This window comes from Psammomys obesus, unplaced genomic scaffold, assembly GCF_907164565.1.
Source record: "Psammomys obesus unplaced genomic scaffold, mPsaObe1.curated_primary_1811, whole genome shotgun sequence".
Taxonomy (NCBI): Eukaryota; Metazoa; Chordata; class Mammalia; order Rodentia; family Muridae; genus Psammomys; species Psammomys obesus.
Window position 1 is genome coordinate 2,291,779 of NW_026587032.1, and position 10,163 is coordinate 2,301,941.

Below are 10,163 nucleotides of genomic sequence, written 5' to 3' on the forward strand. Positions count from 1 at the left end.
TTCCTTCCTTCCTTCCTTCCTTCCTTCCTTCCTTCCTTCCTTCCTTCTTTCTTTTCCCCCAAGATGGAATGTCTCTAAATAGCCCTGGCTAATACAGAGCAGGCTGGCCTCCTAACTCACAGAGATCCACCTGCCTCTGCCTCCCAAGAGCTGGGATTAACACCCCCCTTCCCCAAACATTTCTTAACAGCAGCAGCTAACTCTCACACAGGCTGTAGTTGCTTTGTTGGCTTACATTCATTTACCTAGTCCTCACAGCAACAGGTGAATACTTTTTGAAAGGCAGATTTGGGCTGGGTGATTAAAACGAAGGATTGGGTATCACCTGATCTCAAAGAGGTTGGTGAAAAATGAAACGGTGGAGATGTCCGAGCATCGTGGAGGTCACTGTGAAATCTTCTAGGATACAGCACTGCCATGGTGTTTGGGGAGGGAGCCGAGTACCAGCGAGACAAATTCCTCCTCTCAGGACTCCCACTCCGCTACTGGAGGAGACATGGGAAAGATGACCAGTGCTGAGCAGGAGCTGCAGAATGGCTCCGTGGGTAGGTAACAGCACACAAGCAAGCGGCGAGACCTGAGCTGGAACCCCCAGAACTCATGCAAAGCCACATGCAATGGTGCAGGCACCTATAATACAAACACGCTCCTATAGGGAAGCGGAATCACCAAACCCTCACAGGCCACGTAACTGGAAGTGCGAGGCACACAGTCGAAAAACACAGACCCTGCCTCCAGCAAAGCGGAAGGTGATGACCATTGCCTGAGCTTGACCTCTGACCTTCACACTCACCGTAACACACACACACACACACACACACACGCTGGACAGAAGCAAATACAGGAGGTGGAAAATGAGAACAAACAAACATCCACTTCTGTGTTCCTTTGTCTCCAAGAGCTCATGGCCTATGTCACTTCTTGCTCACAACTGCGTGCCAAGCACAGTCCCGGGCAAGGATTAGACATGGTCCTGGCCCCTATGGAATCATTAGTTAAGTATGAGAACATTTGATTAATCAAGGAATTGGGCTTCCTGCCTCATAGAGCATTAACACAAGAAATATTTGTTATTATCCCAATAATCATCTAAATGAATGGAAAGCTGCGGGGGGGGGGGGGGGGCGTTCTGGGGGGGGGTAGAGGCACCCCTGCACCCCCCCCTCCCAGCAGTATGAAACAGGGGCTGGGTCACAGACAGGAAGCCGTGTGGCGGCAGGGTGAGGACAAGCAGGGGCGTGGCCAGCCTTTCAGGGCACTCGCTGACAAACAGCCTCATCCTCCGGGAACCACAGCACCGCTCAGGGTCCTGGCAGAGGAGTAATGTGCCCGGATGTGTGTTTCCAAATGGTGGCGAGCTGAAAGGCGGTCTGTCCAAAGATGTGAAACCGGAATCCCGAGGCTGTGCGTATGTTCCGTCACACAGCCAAGGGAGTGATGCTTGGGAAGGGGAGAGCGTAACCACATTTCCTCGCCAAACTCTTAGAAGACCCTGTGTTAGAGCGCGGTCTTAGTTCCAGTGAAAAGCCTAACTAGTACCCTGAGCAGACTGGCTGCTTCCCTGAAGGGTGTGTGTGTGTGTGTGTGTTAATGTATGGAAGTGTTTTGTTTACATGAATGTGTACACCTGATGCAGGTGGGACAGAAGGAGAAAACCAAAAGAACAACAACACTGGAGGCCCTGAAACTGGAGCTACAGGCAGCTGTGAGCCACCATATGGGTGCTGGGAATTGAACCCGGGTCCTCTGAAGAGCACCCAGTGCTCTTAACCACTGAGTCATTCCTCAAACCCCAGGTTTGTCTTACTGTTTTTAAAAATTTTTGTGTGTATGGGTGTTGTGCCTACATGTATGTCTGTATACCACATGTAAACAGTGCCATAGGAGGGCACTGAGCTGCTGGAACTGGAGCCACTGCCAGCTGCTGTTACCTTCCACGTGGGTACTTGGAATTGACCCTGGGGCCTGAGGAAGAGCAGCTATTGCTCTTTTGGTTTGTTTGTTTGTTTTGAGACAGGGTTTCTCTGTGTAGCCCTGGCTGTCCTGTAACTCACTCTGTAGACCAGGCTGGCCTCAAACTCAGAGATCTGCTTGCCTCTGCCTCCCAGGTGCTGGGATTAATAGCGTGTGCTGTCACCGCCTGGCTGTAGCCGTTGCTCTAAACTCCTGAGCCATATTTCCGGCCCATCTGTTTTTGAAACAAGGTGTCATGTATCTCAGGCTGGCCTCAAACTCATTATGTAGCCAAGGATGACCTTGAATCTCTGCTCTTCCTGCTTCTACCTCCCGAGCTGGGACTATAGGGGTTTGCCATCATATCCTTTTTTTTTTTTTAATAGATTTGTCTATCTCTTTGTGTGAATGCACACCCGACTGGGTGCGTGCAGAGGCCAGAAGAAGGTGTTAGGGATCGACCTTCATCACTTTCTGTCTATTCCTTTGAGTCAGGGGATCTGCCTGAACCCAGGGCTGGTATTTTTTTTTTTTTTTTTTCTCAGTTAAGCTACAAGGCAGCAAAGCACCAGTGGTTCCAGTCCCCCCAAAGCCAAGTTTACGAGCATGCATGGAACACCTCGTGGGTTTCGTGGATGCTGGGATCCAAACCCCAATCCTCACAGCTGCACAGCAGGTGCTCTTACAGGCCGAGCCATCATCTCTCCAGTACCTCTCCCTCAACAGCAGGGCTCAGTGCCCACTGGGTAAACACCGCCAACCGAGCTATATCACTAGGCCTTACCAGCTCAATTTCAAATTTCACATTCCCCTAGCCAGTCTCAGATTCTAGGGCAGGGTTATTATAGAAACCTTCTTACTAGGAAGTTTACATAAACTGATAGAACGTTTGCTTTAACTGAGCTAAAGTAAACTCTGCAAAACACGAGGAAGTGACCTCAGCATTCGAAACATTCCAGAACTGTCTTTGTGCCAGGAAAGGTCAGTTGAGGACCAGAACAGCAGGGATTCCAAGGCAGACTTTGGAGAAATATAAGCCTCTGGGGAGCATTATTCTGCAGAGGAACTTCACTGTGCATTTCTAGAGAGCCAAAAAAAACTCTTAAACACATTTGGACCTTCCCATTCTGCTTTAGTATACAATCGCAGAGTGCAACGGTTAAGATCTCTAAAGTAGAAAAAAAATGTGGATTTTAAGGTGGGTGTGGTAGCACATGCCTTTAATCCCAGTGCTCAGGGAGGCAGAGGCAGACAGATCTCTGTAAATTCAAGGCCAGCCTGGTCTACAAAGTAAGTTCAGGAGAGTCAAGACTACACAGAAAAACTAGATGATTCACAGGTTAAGAGCACTGGCTCTTCTTCCAGAGGTCCTGAATTCAATTTCCAGCAACCACATGGCTCACAACAATCTATAATGAGATCTGGTGCCCTCTTCTGGTGTGCAGGCATACATGCAGGCAGAATGCTATACACATAATAAGTAAATCTTTTTTTAAAATGTGGATTTTAAAACAAAGCAAAAAATTTACTAACACAGGAAGCTCCCAGATGGTTATTCTGGGCAGACAACTGCCTGTAGGAATGTTGGAGAAAGTTAGGAAAGAGGGGGCCTGTGAGACAGTTCACTTCTGTAAAAGTACCTGTCACCAAGCCTGACGAGTCCAATTCCTGGCACCTACGTGGTGGAAGGAAAGAAAATGGCTTCCCCATGTTATACTTTGATCTCCACACACATGTGCACTTACACACACACACACACACACACACACACACACACACACACACACACACGGCTAGAGAGATGGCTCAGTGGTTAAGAGCACCGGCTGCTCTTCCAAAGGACCCGAGTTCAATCCCCAGCACCCACATGGCAGCTCACAACTGTCTGTGACACATACATGTAGGCAAAACACCAATGCACATAAAATGAAAATAGATTAAAAAAAATTAAAAGATGGCTAAAAGGTTTCACCTTTAAAAGGAAGTAATAGGTCCTTAATTTTTGCCATTGACAGGAAAATACGTTTTAAGAACCGAATGGTGAGGACTGGAGAGATGGCTCAATCGTTAGGAGGGCTGTGTTAATTTATTTATGTATTTATTTATTTATGTATATATGTGCATTGGTGTGAGGGCATCGGATCCCTTGCAACTGAAGTTACAGACAGTTGTGAGCTGCCTTGTGGGTGCTGGGAATCGAACTCAGGTCCTTTAGGAAGGGCATCTCTCCAGCCCGAGTGCTGTGTTTTTTCAGAAGACACAGGTGTAAGTCCCAGCACCCACATGGTGGCTCAGTTTGAGGGGATCCTCCTCTGACCTCTATGAGGCTCCTGCCTGCATGTGATATATATATACACCCAGGCACACATACATGACCACTAGAAACGAAATATATATATTTAAAAGAACTGAATGACGGCCCTTGTAAAACGTGGAACTTTCCAATTTCTGGTCAGGAAAGCCAGGCAAGGTGGAACAGGCCTGTTGTCCTAGCTACTGGAGACCACGGGCTAAGGCAGAAGGGATGAGAGGACAGGCTGAGTAAGGCCCTATTTCTTTAAAGAAAAACAAAACCATGAGGGGCTGGAGAGAAGCCTCAGCCTAAGGTCACTTGTTACTCTCAAAGATGACAAAAGTTCTGTTCCCAGCACCCACATAAGCTGGCTCACAACCACCTGTAATTCTAGCAATCTGGCCTCCAAAGGCACTCATGGGCCCTTGAGCATACACAGAGCTACAAATACATACATCAGTAAAAAATAAATCGTTTTGTAAAAGAAAAACAAAACAAACAAACAACAGGATGAAGGCAGATATATGCCTGAATCCTAGCTCTTAAGAGGCAGAGGATCTTGAATTCAAGTGCATCCTTGGCTATACAGACAGTTTGAGGCCAGGCTACATGAGACCTAGTCTCAAAAACAAAACTGGGGGCTAGAGAGATGGCTCAGTGGTTGAGGGCACTGTCTACTCGTCCAGAGGTCCTAAGTTCAATTCCCAGCAACCACACGGTGGTTCACAATCATCAATGTGATCTGACGACCTCTTCTGGCATGCAGGTGTACATGCAGATAGAGCACTCACATATATAAAAATAAGTAAATAAACCTTAAAAGATTGAAAAAAAATAAACAAAACTGGGGATGGGAGGGAAATAACTCACGATAAATTTATGGCCAACAAAAAAGCACTAAGACCATGTCTACACTGAACAAAATAAATAGACGAATTAGGTCCCACTACTCAAAGACCAAGGTGCTTTCTGCGTAATTATCACGGTTAGAAACTGGATAAATTGGGGCATTCCATTTAAACAGAGATGTGTACATGTGTGTGCAATACAGAGGCCCAAAACTTACATAACTTGGAAGGCTGGAAAGTTGTAGAAATGTGTTTGTGAGACAGGAAAGTTCATGCCTGCCGCCTGTGAACCACTCTCTGTAGGCAAACAAGACTATAGTGTTGGCTCATTTTTAGGGACCCTTTCCTATCTCTTACAAACACGTATACTGTTTAAATCTATTACAAAATACATGTGACCAACAAAATACAGAGAAATGAATATTGAGTATAAAAGCTGAATCAGTCTATGGAGGACAAAGTTTTAGGAAGACTGACGAAGAGTAACCAAGAGAAAATTTGTTTTCAAAGAGACTTACGGGCCAGGTGCTGTGTGCACAATCTTTAATCCCAGCACGTGGGAGGCAGAGGCAGGCAGATCTCTGTGAATTTTGAGGCCAGCCTGGTCTACAGAGGGAGTTCTAGAGTAGCCAGAGCTTCATAGTGAGACCCTGTTTCAGGAAATTAAAACAAAACAAAACAAAACAATAAAACCCAGTAAATATATAAAAGAGGTTTAGCAGAGCAGAGAGAAGGTTCATCAGGCGAGGCACCTGACGTCAGGTGGATGACATGAGTTCAACCCCAAGGACCCGCATAACAGCAAGAGAGAATCAACTGTTGAACAACTTAATATATGTGTGCCAAGTCTGTGCACATGCAACCCCCCCATACACAAACAAAATCAACTTAAAAATAAATCAAAGGGCCTAAACAGAGAAGAAAGACATGAAAACTACAACAGACACTTTCAAACTTATAAGATTGTCACGTATATGATCCATGGCTCATCAAGTAAAAGCACACTGCTCCAGCCAATCCTGGTTGTTAACTTGACTATGCCTGGGATCAACTAAACCCCAAGCAGCTGGATGTACCTGTAAGGATTTTCTTGATTGTGTTCCTTGAAGGGGGAAGACCCACCCTAAGTCTGGGCCACATCTTCTGATGGAAGCCCATACAAAAGAGCACAGAAAAGGAAGCCTTTTTTTTTTTTTTTTTTTTTTTTGCCTGCTTTCCCTCACTCTCCCTGGACAGTTGGACAGTTCTGGAGCATTCCTTCGCTGGCGTTGGAAGCCACCCCCTCGGCACTCTCACACAGACTGAAGACTGGCCGCCCTCTAGGAATCCTGTGGGATTTCAGAACTAGATTGGGGCAGCGGAGACATCAGTCTTTCGGATGGAACAGCTACTGGATTCTTGGCCTTCCGTTCAGGAGACAGCCGTTGTTGGGAGTACCTGGGTCACAAGCGGTGAGCCATGCCAATAAATCCCCTTTGGACACAGACATTGACTTATATGAGTTCAAAACCTCCTTCCCCTATTTTGGGGCCCAGAAGGTTTTTACAAGAGCGGTCCAGTAACTTCCAAGGAGCAGATCTCTACCCTAAATGAGCCGTGTCTGAACACTCAGAAAACAGGAACCGCTGCCCGATCTACTGTTATTATAGGTTGGCAGGAAGAGGTGATCACATGATCACCTTGGCAAATATAGAATGAGCATTTGACAAAGTTCTAGCCAGAATCAAAAGCAAAACCAAAAGCGTCTAAAGGACAAGCCTCTTTGCCTTCCAGCCGCCCAAATCCAGACGCTGCAGCCACTGTGTTTGATATACTCTGTTGATTTTTATTAGAAAGCAATATTGGGAATTTTATTTATTTTCCATGGTTGCTGCTACAGTTTGGCTCAGAGGGAAAGGAGTGTGGAGAAAAAGGAATAGCTTGTGAAAGCAAGCCACAAAACAAGAGACAAAAACCTAATTTTTCTGGCTTATTAAACAGAACGTCCTAAAAGCAACAGCCACCCTCACCATCCTAGAATGCAGCACAGGGAAGGTCCAGAGTTTTTTAAAGCTAGGACATCTGGTCATCTTTCTCAAATTCAGACACCCCACTTTTTAAAGCTCAGATCAAGTTTTGGTTCAGCTGTGGACATAGCATCAGATCTCTGAGATGAGCCGGAGTTAACTTCTGTGGAGACAAAAGCTGAGTACAAGGGGTTTCTTGCTAAGCGCACACAGGCCAGGCAAAAAGCTGTCACTCAAATGCAAGCAAGTATCTGAAGACTTGGTCACTTCAGCTCTTGGCACTTGTGCCATCTGTTTCACCTCTATTGTACAAGAGTCTCACGATGTAGCTCTGGCTGAGACCTGGAACTTGCTATGTAGACCAGGCTGGCCTGGAACTCAGATCCTTCTGCCTCGGCCTAGAGTGCTTGAGGCATTCTCTATTGAAGCAGATCTGTATAGATTTTCTTGTGGGAGACGGTGGATGGCCCTGAGGGCAGGGGCTGTCTCCAGAGCTTGGGATGGAGTCCAGTTTTCACACCTAAGTGTGTATACCTCACCTAAAGGCAAGACAAGGCAGCCCCATTTGTGGTCTGGGGAGGGCTCTCTTCCATCTCTGAGTGCACCCGTCCCTGGCCATCTTTGCTGGCATGGGGGCTTGTGGCCCCTTCAGACTACATAGGTGTGTCACTGGAAGGACACTGGAAGAGGGCTTGGTTCTGGCCTCCTTTTAACGCCTGTGATCACGAAAGGTGAGCTGAGTTTGCCGGTCTAGTAAAGCTCAGAAGGCAGGACAGGTGGACACATTTTGGCAACTAAGTGGCTGAGGCTAACAGGTAAGGGCAGAGGTTATGAGCCCCTGTGAGCGCCAAGTGGAACTATGGGTTCTGTATTCAGATGCATCCTCCCACATGGGATTTTACAGGAATGGGGTGTGTGTGTGTGTGTGTGTGTGTGTGTGTGTGTGTGTTTTAGCTTAGATAGCCAAACACCACAGGGTTTTTTACAGAAACAGAGAGAAGGGAAGAAGAGAAGAAGAGAAAGAAGAGGGAGGGAGAGGATGTGTATGAAAGAGAGAGAGAGTGTGGATGAGTGTGAGTATTGCAAATAGAAAACGTAGGTACAGGTGGCCAAATCACCCGGGACCCCTGAGCTGCTATATCCCCGGCACACTGGCCGGAAGCTTCCCATATCCTCCAGCCTGGCCTGGTGGTTCTGAGCCTCGCTAAGGGTCCTCGCCGCCCCGCGTCCCTGTGACCCGCGTGGACGCGGAGCTTGGTGCCCGCTCCGCAAGGAGGAGCCCGCGAGCGGCCGGGGCTGCGCTTACCTCGCCTGGGGTCCGGGGGTCCGGGCCGCCGAGCTCCGCTCCCCTCCCTTCGGACGCATCTGCCGCCGCCGCTTTGTTTCTTTTCAGAGGGAAAGCTGCAAAGCGAAAGCGAAAATAAGAGAGGCGGGCCTGGCCCGAGCGCGTCCCCGAGCCAACGCGGCGGCCCACGGGCGGGCGCCGTGGACTGGCGGGGCCGTGCGCGCGCCCGAGCCCGCTCAGCGGTGCAGCCGCGACCTCCCGGGCACGCTGCCGCCAAACGCCGGGGACTCCGGCCTCAGTGGGAGCCTGGGTGACGGGCACTCCCCTTCCTCGGGGAGACCTAACCTTGAGGTTCCAGGGGTTCTCAACCTTCCTAGTGCTGCTACCCTTTAAGGCAGTTCATGTTGTGGTGATTTCCCCAACCGTAAGATTATTTCCGTTGCTATGTCATAACTAATTTTGTTATGAATCATAATGTAAATATTTGTGGAGAGAGAGAGGGTTGCCATAGGGGTCGTGACCCACAAGTAGAGAACCACTAAGAGTTACCTATGCAACAGTTCTAAGTGTTTTAGAGGGAGAGTTTCTTGTGGCCCTAGATAAGGCTAGTAACTAGACTAGACATGTAACAGGTCGCTGAGGGGATGGGAAAACGATTGAGTCGGTAAAATGGTTTCTTGCGCTGCAAACATGAGAACCAGAGCTCAGTCTGCAAAGCTTCACGAAAAGCTAGACAAGCAATGTGCCTGTATGCCCAGCGTCAGAGAGGCGGAGACAGGAGGATTTCTGGGGCGTGCTGGCCAGCCAACCTACCTGAATCTGTATAGTCCAGGTTCGGTCAGGGACCCTGTCTCTAAAAATAGTGGGGCTGGCAAGAAAATTCAGGAGGTTAAGGCCCCTGCCACCAAGCCTTGGGACCTGAGCTTAATCGCTAGGCCCCACATGGTAGAAGAGAACCAGCTGCCACAAGTTGACATCTGACCATATGGCACAAGCTTGCTTGCTCCAACACACTAAATAAAAATGTTGAAAAATTACAAAGAAAAAGGAATTGACCCTCAACTTTAGCTTCTGGCCTAGTGTGTGTGTGTGTGTGTGTGTGTGTGTGTGTGCACGTGAGCGTGTGTATGCACCCATATATACGAATAACAGAGCTGTACACGTGTACACCACACATACATAAAATAAGTCAATGAATTGAGAAAGATACTGACATTGGCCATCAAGTTCCGATTGCATACACACATATAAAAGCACTTGGGTGAAAAGAGTGCTCCTTGGAAAATGCCAAGTGTAAGGTTTGGATTTTCTGGTCTGAGTGGTGCCCACCTCGCTGCCTGGGGTTAGGCTCTGGTCTTATCAATAACAAAGGGGAAATGGGGCCCTTTCATGTAATTAAAAATCTAGAAATGTAGGTTGAAGGTTTAGACTCCTTGGTCCAAGTGCTATTCATCTCATCAACGGCCAGTGGCCAGGCTCTAATCTGGTCTTTGTCTGACTGTGATTTGGGGCACAGTGTTTAACTACCCTTGGAGTCTTCCCCAAGAATGAGGATAACAGTCATACCTACTTCTAGGTTTTTGGCAGGAAATGCAACCATCCATGAAGAAAATACTTGGAGAACTATTCTCTGTGAGCCTCTAGGTGGGCACCTTAAGAGCAATGACTAAGAACTTGTGGACAGGCAATAGCTGGAAAGATTAGAGGCATCTCCATGATGACAAGATGGTTTTAAGAGTTTGGACTGCACACAGAGCGCTGAGGAGGAACTTCGGTCT

At 47.8% G+C, this 10,163-nt stretch overlaps 1 long non-coding RNA gene across 3 annotated transcripts in view; it reads right to left on the minus strand.

Moving 5' to 3' along the window:
• The window catches only part of LOC129673111 (uncharacterized), a 48,388-nt gene extending 39,594 nt beyond the window's left edge, over nt 1–8,794 (minus strand). For all 3 annotated transcript variants that reach the window (XR_008719618.1, XR_008719617.1, XR_008719619.1), the window contains exons 1-2: nt 8,731–8,794; nt 8,407–8,501 (exon numbers count right to left, since the gene is read on the minus strand). This is a non-coding gene — a long non-coding RNA (uncharacterized LOC129673111). The remainder of the gene's footprint in view (nt 1–8,406; nt 8,502–8,730) is intronic.
• Between the last annotated feature and the right edge of the window lie 1,369 nt (nt 8,795–10,163).